This window comes from Phascolarctos cinereus, unplaced genomic scaffold (genome assembly GCF_003287225.1).
Source record: "Phascolarctos cinereus isolate Bilbo 61053 unplaced genomic scaffold, phaCin_HiC Scaffold_4;HRSCAF=312, whole genome shotgun sequence".
NCBI lineage: Eukaryota > Metazoa > Chordata > Mammalia > Diprotodontia > Phascolarctidae > Phascolarctos > Phascolarctos cinereus.
The window spans coordinates 256,439,261-256,455,535 of NW_027555847.1; the positions used below are offsets into that span (position 1 = coordinate 256,439,261).

At 36.3% G+C, this 16,275-nt stretch overlaps 1 protein-coding gene across 1 annotated transcript in view; it reads left to right on the plus strand.

The window, feature by feature from the left end:
- Window positions 1–9,414: 9,414 nt before the first annotated feature.
- LRRC2 (leucine rich repeat containing 2) overlaps window positions 9,415–16,275 on the plus strand; it is a 170,069-nt gene continuing 163,208 nt past the window's right edge. Inside the window, 1 exon segment of the mRNA XM_078153016.1 lies at window positions 9,415–9,578. The gene's annotated coding sequence lies outside the window, so the exon portion shown is untranslated.

The window sequence follows — 16,275 nt, forward strand, 5'->3', positions numbered from 1 at the left end:
GAAATCATACTGCTTGTCGTTTCTTATACCACAATAACATTACAATCATATACCACAACTTGTTTAGCCCTTCCCTAATTGATGGACATCCCTTTGATTTCCAATTCTTAGACACCATGAAAAGAGTTGCTATAAATATTTTTGTACACATAAGTCTTTTTCCATTTTTCTGGATGTCTTTGGGATATAGGCTTAACAGTGGTATTGCTGGATCAAAAGGTGTGCACAATTTTATGCTGCTTTGGGCATAGTTCCAAATTGCTCTCCAGAGTGGTTGGATTACTTCACAACTCCATCATCAGTACATCAGTGTCTTAGTTTTCTCATATCCTCTCCAATACTCAATGGTTTTTTTTTTTTTGTGAAGCAATTGGGGTTAAGTGACTTGCCTAGGGTCACACAGCTAAGTGTTATGTGTCTGAGGCCAGATTTGAACTCAGGTTCTCCTGACTTCAGGGCCAGTGCTCTCTATCCACTTCAACATTTTGTTTGTAAAACTAGCTACTCTTATAGGTGTGATGTGTGATGTGGTAACTCACGATTGTTTTAATTTGCATTTCTCTGATGAGTAGTGATTTAGGGCATTTTTTCATATGACTATAGATGGCTTTGATTTTTTTTTGTCAGAAAACTGTCTGTTCATATCCTTTAACCATTCATTTATCAATTGGGGAATGACTTTTTTAAAAAATAAATTTGACTTAGTTCTCTGTATATTAGAGAAATGAGGTCTTTATTAGAGATACTTCTTGCAAATTCTACTCCCACCCCCGCCAAATATTCTGCTTTCCTTGTAATTTTGGTTGCATTGGTTTTGTCTGTGGAAAAACTTTTTAAATTTCATATAATCAAAATTATCTATTTTACATTTTTAATGCTCTCTATATCTTCTTCAGTCCTATTTTTTCCCTTATCCATAAATCTGACAAACTATTCCATACCTAGTTTCTGCCATACTGTTTTCCAGTTTTCCCAGAAGTTTTTGTCAAATAATGAGTTTTAGTTCCAAAAGCTTGTATCTTTGGGTTTATCATATACCATATATGATTTGCTATAATGTAATCTATACCTCATCTATTCCACTGATCCACCACTCTATTTCTTAGCCGGTATCATATTGTTTTGATAATTACTGCTTTATAATGCAGTTTGAGATCTGGTACAGCTAGACCACCTTCTTTTGCACTTTTTTCATTGATTCCCTTGTTATCTTTGAGCTTTTGTTCTCTCAGATGAATTTTGCTATTATTTTCTCTAGTTCTATGAAATAATTTTTGATAGTTTAATTGGTATGACACTGAATAAATAGATTAATTAGGGTAAAATTGTCATATTTATTGTATTGGCTTAGCCTACTCATGGGCAATTAATATTTTTCCAGTTGTTTAGATCTGACTTTATTTGTGTGAAGAGTGTTTTGTAGTTGTGTTCATATAGTTCTGGGTTTGTCTTGGCAGGTAGCAGCTACTATGTTGAAGGACTGGAGGTCTTGGAATATTATCTTCCACTGAGCTGGGATTATGACCAATGACAACTTACCCAGCAAAGTTAAATATAATCCGGCATTTTAAAAATGGATATTTAACTAATTGAAAGACTCAGGTATTTGTGATGAAAACAGCAGAACTTAAGGGAAAATTCCACATATAAGATTCAGGAGAAATATAAGATAAACATTAAAGACCAATTGGTCTCAACAAAGTCAAATTGTTTACTACTTATATGTGAAAATGTTATCAGTACTCATGACTGGCATCACTATTTGGGTAGTTCGAAAGAAAGGCTTGAGCTGAGCTGTGTATAATGGGGTGATTCTAAAAAACTTAGGAAGAGAGAAAAAGGAATGATCATCTTGTACAAATGAGGCATAAAAGAAGGAACTGATACAGAGAAGTGAGTAAGGGTAAAGGCGGGTAGTGCTGGAACATTATTCTCATCGGGAATGGATGAAAGAAAGAACATATATGTCTAGAAGGGTATAAAAGTCTTCTAAATTCAGCAAGAAATAAGAGGGCAAAGGGATAGGATGATGGGGAGAGGATAAGGGAGGGACTCTTGGATGGGTGGGTAGGTTAAGTAATAGGAGGGCAAGGTAATGGGTAGAGGAGTGAAGAGGAATAGGGTAAATAGGGTAAGAAGGAGAGTGAGGAAAAATAGGAAGGAGGAAAATACACAACAAGTAATTATATCTTAAATGCAATAAAATGAGAAATACACACAAAAATAAAATAAAGGGCAGGAGTAGAATTTTTTATGCAAAAAGATCATCGTGATCTCAGACAAAGTTAAAGCTAAGACAGATTTTAATCAAAAGGGAAAAATAGGGAAACTATACTATATGTCAGCAATATTATTCAATATTGTTTTAGACCATTTAAAATAACTAGACAGTATAAAATACCTAAGAGTATACCTTCCAAAAGAGACACAGGAACTATGAACATAAACATAAAACACTTTTCATACAAATAAAGCCATATCTAAATAATTGGAGAAGTATTTATTGTTCATGGGTAAGTAAAGCCAATATGATAAAAAATGACAGTTTTGCCTAATAAATCAATTTATTCAATGTCAGCCCAATTAAATTACTTAAAATCATCTTACTGAGCTAGAAAAAAATAATAATAAAGTCCATTTGGAAGAACAAAAGGTCAGGAATTTGAAAGAAACCAGAGGAAAAAGATGTCAGGGAAGGAGATTCAGCAGTATTATGTATACTTAAACTATATTATAATCTGAGAGCATTACTGAAGTGTAAAATGGATAATTTTGACTATTTTGAATTAAATTTTTCCTGTGTAAATGAAACCAATATAACTGAGAATAGATGGAACGCAGAAAATCGGGAAAAACTTTCATGGACAATATATCAGATAGGATGTGGTTGTATGGAATATGGCTGTGGTGTATGAAATGATGAGCTTCTTGATTTAGAAAAACATGGAAAAACTTGGATCTATGAAGGAAGATGCTATCCACCTTCAGAGAAAGAGACGACAAGTGGAAACATGCATAATATGATCTTATACGCGTGTGTGTACATGTGCATGTATGTATATATTTATAGACATCTAGATATAACCATATCTATATAGTAGATATATAGATAACTCTGCATTTAATTGTAGCCTTCTTTACAGTGGGGGGGGGAGAAGGGTGAAAATTAAGTATATAGTGCACAAAAGAAAACCTATAAAGAAGAAAAGTTGGGTAATTTTGAAAATATTGTGTACTATTTGTCGTGTAGGTTTTCTTGAAATGGAAATTTATCATTTTATGTTGAATCCTTCCTTATGTTCTGCTGTGTATATGACAATGTTCTCTATTTTTTTTTGTTTTGCATTTAAGTTTAAAATGGATAGAAAATTTTAAAAATTCATAAAGGATGATTTTTATTTCAGCTTAATGCAGTTATCACGAAGTTAAAGATTCTTTTAGAAACCACTAGCAAAGAGTACTTAAAGTCATTGTAAATAATCTCCCAGCATTTTATTTGTTAAGCTTTTTCACTTTACTGGAGAACCAAAACATCTTCCCCCTAAAGGCATTTAAAAATCCAGTTCAGGGACCACCAAAGAATGTAAATCATAGTGTCTAATACCTTCTTCATTTCAAACTATATTCTCTCTCTTAGGTAGGACAAGCATATTCCCTAAACAATTTAGTTCAACATTTTTTGATTTTAACTAAGGTATATAGAATCCTAGGATCATAGATTCTGAACTATAAAATGTCTTAGATTTCATTGAATCCAAGGGCTCTTAACATGGGATTCAAAATGACTCCATGGATCCCCAAGGGGCCTGTAGATAGATTTCAAGGAGTCTGTGTGCTTTTGTCAGTTATGTCTGACACTCTGTGACCCCTTTTGGATTGTTTCTCTTTGGCAAAGATACTAGAGTGGTTTGCCCTTTTCTTCTCCAGGTAATTTTTTTTTTTACAGATGAAGAAACTGAGGCAAATAGGTTTAGGTGACTTGCCCAGGTTCACACAGCTACTAAGTGTCTGAGGCCAGATTTGAACTCGGGTCTTCCTGACTCCAAGCCCAACACTCTATCCACTGTCCCACCTAGTTGCCCCATTAGACCTCTATATCAGTATAACTGGTTTCCTTTGCAATCTAATGCATTTTGTTTTATGCATTTAACAATGTTCTTCTGAGGTGGCTTAATCAAATTACCAAAGGTGTCCATGATACAAAAAGGGATTAAGAACCTGATCTAGCCCAATCTTCTTATTTTATATATGAGGAAACCAAGGCTGAGGAAAGCTAAGTGATTTCTTTAAGGTCACACCTGCAGTAAGATTCTGCATACTCAAGTTCTCTAACACCAAACCCAGTGTCCTTTTTACTATACCATATAGCATTACAAATACATCATAAATACTCAGTGGATGCTAAATTTAGATTCAGTGAACCCTAAGGTGCCTTCTGGGCTTAAATGTATAGTTCTAAGAATTTTACCTGTTCCACCAATTATACTTAATGGTGACAGCATTCTACGTTTATTAATCATCCATACCAGTAAACTCCATCCATACATAATATACCTTTGCTATTGAACCCAAGACTAGATCTAATTCTCAGACTTTGCCTACCCATTAGAAGTCTTGCACATTCAATCCAAATCCTTGCACTTTAGAAAAAGGAATAAGTTTTATTACCTAACCTTCAGTATCATCTGGAATGCAATATGATATCTGGGTCAAGTCCAGCTTGGTCTTTAGTCAAACCCTGCACAACATCCAATAGATTAGAAGCCAAAGTTCTACAAAGAATAACATCATAACTCATGCAAAATGTTCTTGATTGTAGGGAGCTAAAGACTTTTATAAGCAAGTCTTGACCCCTTAAATCAGCCAGTTCTCATATGTATAACTTCACTCACAGAATTGGCCAATTTTGAAGGTAAACCTCAGAGAACTGCTTCATATCCCAAGATTATGATAGGAAGCTGTCAGATGAGTTAAGAACAATATTTATTTAGTTCTCTCTAAGGAGGTAAAATCATTCTACAGACATAACTGTACCTGTGGTAGGGACCAAAATCAGATTCAGCTAAGGCCCTGAATACAAAGTAGTGCAAGATACAGTGTGCTGGGTTTGTAATTAGGAAAAAGTGGGTTCAAATTCCCCTTAACCACTAACTTTCTGTTGTGATCATGGGCAAATCATTTAACCTCTCTATTCCTTGGTTTCCTTATTTAGAAAAGGAGGGAGTAAGAATACCTTATGTAATACTTCATAAAGTTGTTGTAAGGATCAAATAAGGTAAAGATAATAATGATGATGATGATGATAGATTGAATAGAAATCTAAGGTTTGCAAAAAGCTTTACAAATATTATCTCATTTTATTCTAACCATAACCGTGGGAGGCAGGTATTATTGTTGTCTCTATTTTACAAATGAGGAACTGAGGCAGAGAGAGGTGATGACTTGGTCATGGTCATGCGACTAGTGTCAGAGGCCAGATTTGAATTTAGGATTTACTGATCAAAGTCTAGCACCCTATCTATTGTACCACCTATCTGTCTCATAAATTTATGTATTTTGCAAACTCCAAAGTGATATATAAATAACAATATTATTAAGATGTTGTTAAAACACCTCATCTAGTATGCATTATATCTAATTATATGCCAAGAGATGTACATATACATATTCTAGCATGTCTTTGTATACATATTTATGCATGGGTATATATAAATATAACATATAGATATTCATTCATGCATTATGTATGAATGCATACATATATGTATATATATATATAAACTTTAAATACTAACTGATAGGGGCAGCTAGGTGGTGCATTGGATAGAGCTCTGGCCTTGGAGTCAAGAGGACCTGAGTTCAAATCCGGCCTCAGACACTTGACACTAGTTGTGTGACCCTGGGCAAGTCACTTAACCCCAACTGCCTCACCAAAAAGCAAAAAAAAAAAAAGAGAGAGAATACTAACTGATACACATCATTTTTCAAAAATCTTAGTGCAAGTTTAAGCTTTATTCAATTAAAACTGAACTAAGACTTTTTGGACCACTCTGTGTAGCACTTCAAAGTTGTGAAGCACTTTATCTACATTCTTATTTAATCTTTACACTAGCTCTGTAACATAGGTCCCAGAGAGGGTATTATTATCCCCTTTTAAGAGATAAGGAAACTGAGGCTCAAGGAAATTAAGTGACTTGCAATTTTGGGACATAGTCCCATGGTAAAATGATCAGATTAAAGTACATCACCACTTTCATGGCTGTTGTGAATTTCCACGTTCTTCAAAAGTTTGTGTACCATTTTCCATTGCCATTAGAAGTATATCAGTACCTATTTCCCCACACAACCTGGATCTATTAGTCACTTAGGTTGCACAGTAGAGTGCCAGGCCTGGAGTCAGGAAGAGTTGAGTTCAAATCCAGCCTCAGACAGCCTACTAGCTGTGTGCCCCTGGGGAAGTTAGTCAACCTCAGTTTCCTCATCTGTAAAATGGGGATAATAATAACGCCTACCTCCCAGGTGGTTGTGAGGAGCAAATGAGATAGTAATTACAAAGCACTCAGCACAGTACCTGGCACATAGTACATGCTATATGTGTTAGTTATTGTTATTTTGAATTTTATAATTTTCATAAATCTCTGAATAAGAGCTAGAAAAGCCTATAAGGATCATTTAGTCTAACCTTGTAGTTCCAGTGGCAAGAAAATGGAGACCTTGGAAGGTTTACTGATTTGTTCAAGGTCACAATATAAGAAATGGCAAAAACAAGATACAATCCAGAGTCTTGGAATCAAATTTACTGTGTTCTCTAGCTGTGTGACTTGGGGATGTCACTTAATCTTTCTGTGACTCAGTTTCCTCATCTTCAAAATGGGAGCAATAAGATCACCTGTATCTCAAGGTTATTGTGAAGATAAAATAACATTGACCTTGTAAAGCACCTTGGGAAACAAAGAGCTATATAAATGGGAGTTATTTATAATTATTATTACCCACTTCTCAGTGGGTTTTGAGGACAGAATGAGATAATATTTGTAAAGCTCTTGCAAATCTTAAAGCACTATATAAATATTAGATGTCATTCTTCTTCTTCACTCTTCTTGGTAGAGGGAACAGAAGAGAAATTCATCTTGGAGTAGTTTTGCCTTCTCTCCATTATATGTTGTCATCATCCCATCCCCCCTCTGGAGCATTCTTATCTCTTCCCTCACATTCCTCTTGCCCAAACATAACTTTGAAAGTGGTTACTTTTGTTATGCTAGGCATTTATTGTTAACCTCAGCTCCTTTTAAACCTTAGCATTCTGGATACTGTTCTTAGAGGGCTTTCCTACTCTGTTGCCTTCAGCCGGCTGAGGCAGCTGGGTGGAGTGGAGATAGCACTGAGTGTGGAATCTGTAATACCTGAATTCACATTCGACTTTAGACTGGTCAGCTGTGTTACTCTGGGCAAGTCACTTAATTTCTCTGCCTCAGTTTTCTCATCTGTAAAATGGGGAAAGTAATAATAACCCTTGCCTCCCAGGCTTGTGAGGATCAAAGGAGATGAATTTGTCAAGTGCTTAGCACAAAGCCTGGCACATTTTGACTTATTGTTGTTCAGTCCTTTCAGTCATATCTGACTCTTTGCGACCCCGTTTGGGGTTTTCTTGGCCAAGATACTAGAATGGTTTGTCATTTCCTTCTCCAGCTCATTTTACAGATGAAGAAGCTGAGGCAAACAGAATTAAGCAACTTGCTTAGGATCCCATAGGATCCTAACAGCTAGTAGGTGTCTGAGGCTGGAATTGAACTCATGTATTTCAGACTCCCGGCCTGACACTCTATCCACTGTACCACTTAGCTGCCAAGCAGAGGTTAAGTGACCTGCCCAGGGTCACACAGCTAGTATGTCTGAAGCCAGATTTGAACTCAGGTATTCCTGACTCCAGGCTCCATGCTCAATCCATTAAGCCACCTAGCTACACCTGAGTAGGTGCTTAATAAATGCTTGTTTTCTTCCTCAGCTACTTGCTCATGCTTCCATATTTGATTAGTCTTTTCAAAATCTAATTTGGTTGATAAATTCTGTATATCCTTGTTGTTGTTCTGTCATTTCAGACTCTTCTTGACCCTATTTGGGGCTTTCTTGGCAAAGATACTAGAGTGGTTTGCCATTTCCTTCTCCAGGTCATTTTACAGATGAGGAACTAACTGAGGCAAACAGGCTTAAGTGACTTGCCCAGGGTCACACAGCTAGTAGAATCTGAGACTAGATTTTAATTCAGGTCTTCCTGACTTCAGGACTGGCACTCTACCCACTGTGTCATGTGGCTGCCCCTTTTCTATATCCCTTTGTCTCCTTATTTGCTTTTTTTGAGTTGACATTTGTATTCATTTTCTGTTAATTTAGTCAGTATGAAATTATATCTTATAGTTATTCTAATGTGTAATTTTTAGTTCCAAAGGGAGAAGTGTGGTAAAACAGAAGTTTACAAATCGATTTGGAGTCAGAAGACTTGGGTTTGAATCTCAGCTCTGTCATTTATGTCTCTTTGTTGCCTTTGGAAAGTCATTTAATCTCCTTGGGCCTCAATTTCTTCATCTGGAAAAGGAGGGAGTTGGAGTCTGAGGTCCCTTGCAGCTCAAAATCTCTGATCCTAACATCTTTGTGTTCTCTTTTGTCTTTTTGTCCATTGGAGACTGGGCACTGCTTTTGTAGGTTTCTTGTATTACCTTGTAAATTCTGTTTTCCAATATGCATATATATGAAAAAATACATGACCATATAGAACAAAGTTTTTTCCCCATTCTGTTTTTTTTTCTTTTTAGAGATTTCTATTTTGTTACCAACCAGGTGACTTAGGAGATAAGTATACCAGCTTAATACAGTTCATACACTACAATGGAAAATAGCAGCAAAGTACTATTGCCCAAGATTAAACATATCTGTAGAGAACCTGAGCTCATATAAAATGCATGAAGTAGCAATAATGTTGCAATAAATAGACCATCAACATCTATTTTCTAGAGCTTTGAAGAGGATGCCCCTTTTATCTCTTGGTCGCTTGGCTTTTTATTTCCGTATTTTATTTACTTGGTTTCCCGTAAACAGCTAAACAGCTAAAAGCATGGACCTTGAGCAAATTTCTTCTCTCCCCTCATCCCTTCCTGTCCCCTCCATGTATTTAGCAGACTTCGGAATTCAAATACATTCTCTTTTTAGAAAAAAAGTTGCACATCTGTGTGAGAAATCCACAGAACCTCTGGTTTCATGTCCCCAGCCTGTTGGCTTTATTATTTCCTCTGTGATAACACTCTCCTATTAAAGTCTTGTGTCTCATGCCAAGTTGAGTCATAGAGGGTGGATTTTTTTTTATGCACATGTTCCTTCTCTAAGACCACAGATCATGTTATCAGCTTACAAATATAGCCTATTAGCGAAAGCCCTAGGGCAAGTCATGCTGGAAAGTTCAAGCCACTGGAGCTCACAAGGAGCCAGGACTTGCTTCTGCAATTGTAAACAACCTCATTGGCTCTAATTAAGCTGCTGCCCGTGTGTAACCTGGAGTGCCGGACAGAGGTGTCCTTTAGTTACTGGTAAGTGGCAGTTTTTGATATCTTTTGAGATTTCAAGTGACCATTACAGGCAGGAATGGAAGCAGACGATTCAGAGCTGTGGCTACTAAAATGTAAGTGAATAAAAAGACATAGCCGTGGCCTGACAGTATCTCATGAGCAGGGCGGTGACTGCTTATATTCTTGAAAGCTATTCTCCTATCACCTGGCTTATTTGTCCTTTCCTAGTACTTCTGTAGTAACCCTAGAACCAGGTCTTCTTTTTAAGTGTCTTCTTCGTACAAAAGAAAAATAGAAGGGTTTCACAGTTACTTTTATATTGGTCATGAGCTTATAATTGAGTTGGAAAGAATGATAGGGTAAATACAGGATTCTGGAGACTGTATCTGAGCTGCTGATGCGTCTTGTAAGAAATTCAGTGAATCTTTCTGCCTAATTGAACAGGTAATGTAGAAACTTTATGCTTTAGGAAGCAAGGGTGATTAAAAAAAATTCTGAATGTAAAGCTCTGCATATTTGGAGATAGATCAACCCAGTTTGTGTACCATGTGATGCCCTGAAAATGACTGATGATTGTCAGTTGAGCTCTTTCATCCCAGAAAGTATTTTACATCCCCTAGCTTGGGTGAGAATTGTATCCCCTAAAGTGAATTGGCAGTCCTACATAAAATAGAGCTTTGTGAATTAATAATACTACTGTGTAACATCCTCTTCTGTTCAACAAAAGACACATTGTAACTTAACATCTAAATGCATTCTCTTGATACTTCTCACACTTATCTTTTGGATTGCTTCATCTGTTGTGTGGTGTGAGAAAAAAGTCCCAAACTGATTTCTACTGAGTTTCTTTTTAGTTTAACCACTAATTGCTGACATTAAGTGTGATTTTTCATTTTCCAACTTAATAGTTATTCGTGAAAATGACAAGACTCTCTGGACAAATGTCTGGTAATATGGTAAGATTGGATTGCATCTTTTTCACTTTATGGAGATGATGGTGGTTGTCCTTTGTACTTGAAGAGGACCAAAATGACTTCATTATGTTGGGGTCAAGGTACAGTGTGTCCTACTGTGGCTGATCAGACCAAAAGAGCTCAGAAGGCTTTAAAACAGGTCAAGCACAAATAGTCCATATAAACATTTGGGGTGAGCTGTCTCTAAATTTGGGCATCTCACATTTCTTTTGAGCTACTGCAAATATTGAGGTTATATATAATTACAGAAGGGACAGAGGAGGAAATCAATACTAAAGCAGTATAGTGTGGAGTTAGACTTGGCACCAGAAGAACTGGATTCAAATGCATCTTCTGACACTTGCTAGCTGTATGGACACAGTAAATTATCTAATACCTCTAGATCTTGTTTTACTCACTGAAAAATTGTGGATAAAATACCTGTAGTACGTATGTCACCTGGTTGTTGTGAGGCTAAAATGAGATAATCTGTGTAAAGGGTTCTTCATATTTTAAAAGGCTCTACAAATGCTGGTCATTATCCTTATTGACTAATGCTTCATTTGGAAAAAAGTGATTACTTCACTATGTGTAGGAAGCAGTTTTCAACTTTTGAATGGGCCTTGTCATTGAAAAAAAGTTTGTAAATTATTTGTTCAGAAGTTGAAATTGCTTTCTTTTCTCTTCTTTTCCTCTCCTCTTCCCCTTCTATCTCCTCCTTTCTCTGTTTTTCCTTCTCCTTCTCTGCTTCTTCCTCCTCCTCCTTCTCCTGATTCTCTCCCTCCCTTCCCCTTGCTCTCCCTCTCTCTTTTCTCTACTCCTTTCTCCTTTCCCTTTCCTCCTCCTCTCCCTCCTCTTCATTCCTCTCTCTACTCACTCTCTCCCTTCTCCCCTCCCTTGCCTTCCCTCCTCTTCCTTCCACTCCATCCCTCATTCCCCCTCCTCTACTTTTTTCCCTTCCATTTACTCCTCTCCCCTCCATTACCCTGCTATGTGAAATGCACTGTGCTAAATGCTGGTCATACAACAAAAGGCAGAAGTCCCTGCTCTCAAGTCTCATGGGGGAGGCGGGATGGAAACAACCATGTACAAATAAAAGGAGGAGAGGATGACACCTAGGTTGGGAGTCTGACTGAAAAGAGAAGTTGCCCTTGACAGTAATGGGGAAATTCAGAAGAAGGGAAGTTTTTTGGGAAAGATAATGAATTCAATTTTGGACATGTTTGGATACACTGAGTTAAGATATTTTTTGAACATCCATTTTGAGATGTCAAATGGGTAGTTGGAGATCAAAGTCTGGGGGGTTTAGGGCTAGATAAATAGAACTGAGAATCACCAAAATAGAGATGATAATAGAAACCAAGGGGACTCATGAGATAATCAAATGAAATAATATAGGAGAAGAGGGCCTAGGACAGAGTCCTGGAGGGACACTCATCTTTAGCAGGTGTGACCTAGATGATAACCTAGCAAAGGAGGCTAAGAAGGGACAGTGAGACAGGTGGTAGGAGAGTGAGGATAAAGTGGCATCACAGAATCCTAAAAAGAAAAGAGTACCGAGCGGACAAAGGCAATTGACAGTGTCAAAGCCCACAACAAGGTCAAGAAGGATGTGGAGTGAAAAAAGTTTATTAGATTTTATAATTAAAAGATTGGTAATCTTTGGAGATCTGGTAACTTTGGAAAAAATCCTCCCTTTTTCTCTCCCCCCCACCTCCCCTCTCCCTCCCTTCTTCTTTCTTCTCTTCCCCCTCCTCTTGCCTCTCCTCCTTGTCCTCTTCTCACCTTGAATTATACATTAGTGGATATAAATCTTTTACACTCTCTTTATCAAGTTTCAGTAAGAAAGCGATTAAAAATCTCCCTATTCCCCCGACTTCAAACACTTTACTTCTTTTTTTGAATAACTTTCTTCACCTTCTGCTACTTATGTGAAGAAACAAAAATCACTACCCCTCTCCACTCACTTGTTCCATTTTCTTCCTCCAGTTGGGTGCTTCTGACTATTCCCCATCTGTGAGATTGGTATCTCAAATTTCATAATTGCTTATTTATTTCTATGTGGGCTTGACTACCTGGTTAATTTCCTGTTTTTTGGATATTTTGCATGTCAACTGCTTTGCCTAGTTCTTTTTTTTAAAAAATCTTTATTTTCAGGAGAAATTAGTCTCTGATTCTGTTAAAGTTCTAACTTTACTTCTGAAGCAGTATCATGTGCTTTGTAGATATACTACTTTGGGGGGGCAAGATGATTTTCTTTTCTTTTCAATATATTATATGCCAGCATTTTCTTTCATTTATCTTTGTCAAGAGGTCATGCTGTGTGATTTGAATGAGTGTATTTTGGTATGTAAATTAATTTCTTTTTCTACTTATGACTTTAATAATGAAGTTCTAGACTGTGTAGATTAAATTTCTGTATGAGCTCAACTTGCTGTTCTTCCCCATATAGTGTCATATAGATTCAATCAATTTATATTCGTCTTCTCCTCTTTCCAATACTTTTGGAATTTTATTTATTTATTTATGTAAGTGTGGTATTCAGATTTTTTTTTTATTCATCATGTTTTTCTGGTATGCCAATAATTCTTTTTGTTTCTTTGTTTAACTAGATGCTATCTTTAGGGTCATTTGTTTTGGTTTGTAGAGACTTAATTATTCCAATTTTTCTGCCTTTTGTTTCTAAATATCCCATATTTGTTTTTTAAATTTAGCATTTTTGTTGCCTTTCTGTTATTCTCTTTCTCAGAGCCGAAAGAGTTAAGATTTTCCACTATCTGTTCTAAGCTATCAATTTAATATTTGTCTTTTGCATACTTCTTTGAAAGATTTCATTTCCACCCTCATATGTATGAGATCTTCCTTCAATTCTTTTATTGAGCTTCTAAGTCACTCTGGAGGTTTTTGTGGTTGTTCCATTCTGTCTTTTAGAGATCTAATTGTAGTACTAGAAGCATTATTTCTTTCTAGAAATTTCTATTCTCTTTCTTTTATTTACAATATGGCATTGTATAATAGATAGGTGGGTTACACAGTGGGTAGAGTATTGGCTTTGGAATCAGGAAGATCTGGGTTCAAATCTTGCCACAGGCACTTGTTAGTTGTGTGACCCTAGAGAATTCACTTCACCTCTCAGTTTCTTCATCTGCAAAATGGGGATAATAGCACCTACCTCTCAGGGCTATTTTAAGGATCAAATGAGATAATATATGTACAATGCTTTGCACACTTTAAAGCACTATATAAATGGTAGCTATTGGCCATATGTTGTCAATGCACTGAGATCTCTATAAGTTTTTTTTTTTCTATAAAGTCTTACTTGCTAGGATTTCTTTATTATATCTTCTTATTGTTATGGGCATTTAGGTGACATAGTGGGTAGAATGCTGGGCCTCATGAGCTCGAATCTGGACTCAGACACTTACTAGCACAGTGACCCTGGGCAAGTCACTTAACCCGGTTTGCCTTGGTTTCTTCATCTGTCAAATGAGCTGGAGAAAGAAATGGCAAAACTCCAGCATCTTTGCCAAGAAAACCCCAGTGGGATCACAAATAGTCTGAAATAACTGAATAATAACTTATTCTTTTGCCTTATTTGGTATATTTGTTACTGTTTTGAGATTATGAAGAAGAGTTTGTCAGAAGTCTTCCTCATTTAACCACAAGAATGTACTATATGTAAGGCTGAAGTTCTCAGGTCAATTTATAAAGGATTTTCAAAATAATGACATAGCTTAATAAAGTACATACTTTGTACTAAAGAGCTTAACCATTATAGGCTATAATTTTTCTATTAAAAAAAACCTCATTTTGTTTCAAATGTAGATTCTAAGCTGTGTAGAGCATCACATTCTGAACCTAGTTCATTGACCACAAAAAACTTAGGCAAGATCTCAGATGGTGGGAAGGGAGCCCTAAGGTCCTATTTCAGAGAAGGAATATAAAGAGATCTAGGGGGCTATGAGGGAATTGGGTCATTGCTCATTGGCCATGAGAGGATGTTTGGGTCCTATACCTAGGACCCAATACCTAGGGATGAGTTAGATTTGATCCTGAAGGCCTGACACAGCATCATAGGACCATAGGTCTATGATTTATAGTGGGAAAGGAACTTAAGGGTCAACTAATAAAATGCTCTCATTTATCAAATGAGGAGAATTAGGTGTAAGACCACAGAAGTAATAAATGATAGAGGCATATTTGTACTCAGTTCCATTGACTAATTTTGCATAAGATAAGAAAGGATTGTATGACAGTAATGACAATGATAATGGAAAAGGACAAGCTCAGGATAATTTCAAAGCAGCATGATTATGGCAAACACATTATTTTTAGTTTAAGTATTATTGCTAGGCTGGGATTTCTACCAATGTAAGGATGGTAAATCCACTTAAACACTCTGTACCTAATTTTCTTCATCCATGAAGTGAAAGTTTTGCACTAGCTGACTATCTGATCTACACAAAGTGAAGTGGCTGAATACATATCTTGCGAATTCTGTGTAATGTTTCTATCTAATCCAGTTATTTCATACTCTAAGAAGGAATTGCTTTCTCAGTCAAATTTTCTTTCTACATTGCCCCAACATAGTTTTGGTCCCCTTTCATTTCTTTAGGTACACTCTATAAGTGTATATATGATTCAGATGTATGAGGCAGTCTGGCTCTTTTCCACTGGGGTATGTGTTCTGCTCTCCTTTCCTAGCTGCCCCTCCCCCCTACATATTTAAAAGCTTTTATGCAGTTTTTTAACATCAAAACAGAATCAGGAGACTTTTGCAGCTTAGCTCTTTTTAAATTGAAGATAATAGTGTTGAAAATGTTTTACAAGTATTGCTAAATGAAGAAGTGAGGTAGGGAATGGGGCCCAGGGGAGTTCTAAATTGGTTGCAGTTAGTGCTGAGAGAATATCATTGGATTTCTTACATTAGGAAAGAGAAGATGACTTGACATTCCTCTTATTGAATCTCTGCAATCCTCTTGATAAACCAGCAGAAGCCATAGAGCAGTGGACTGAGTATTGACTGATTACCTTCCTAAATTGGGCTCCATATTGGACAGATTATTTCTTGACAGGGATGTTGTGAAAATGAAATAATGTCTGTGAAAGTGTTTTAGGTATTTATAGAAAGATTCTTTATAAATGCAGTTCATTTTTTTAATCATTTGCCAACACATACTTTCACTGAGGTGGGCTGCCATATTTCTGATTCTGCAATAGGCATGTCAAAGAGCAAATCCTACAAACAAGGGAACCTAAGAAAAATGAAATATATATATATATATGTATATATATATATAATATTTTATACCAAGACTACAGTTAATAAAATAACCAATAATGTTTATTAGTTTGTAAAGTACTTCACATATGCTAGCTCATTTGTCTCATTTACCCTTCAAGGTAGGATTTATTTTTATTTATTTTTTTGGACTTACAGTTTCACTTAAAATTATTTTCGCAAGCATTCATTTTTTCTTCTCATTGTTCATCCTCTCATTAAATAGTAAAAAATGAAGAAAGGAAGAAAGAGGTAGAGAAAGAAAAAAGGAAGGAAGGAAGGAAAGAAGAAAGTAAACAATGAAGGAAAGAAGACAGGAAAGATGAATAGAAGAAAAAGAAGAAAAGAATGAATGACACAGGAAGGACAGAAGGAAAGAAAGAAGAAATGAAATAAGGCAGGAAGAAAGTATGGGAAAAGAAAGGAAGGGAGGAAAGAAGAAAGGCAAGAAGGAAGGAAGGGAGGGAGGGGAAGGAAGGGGTGG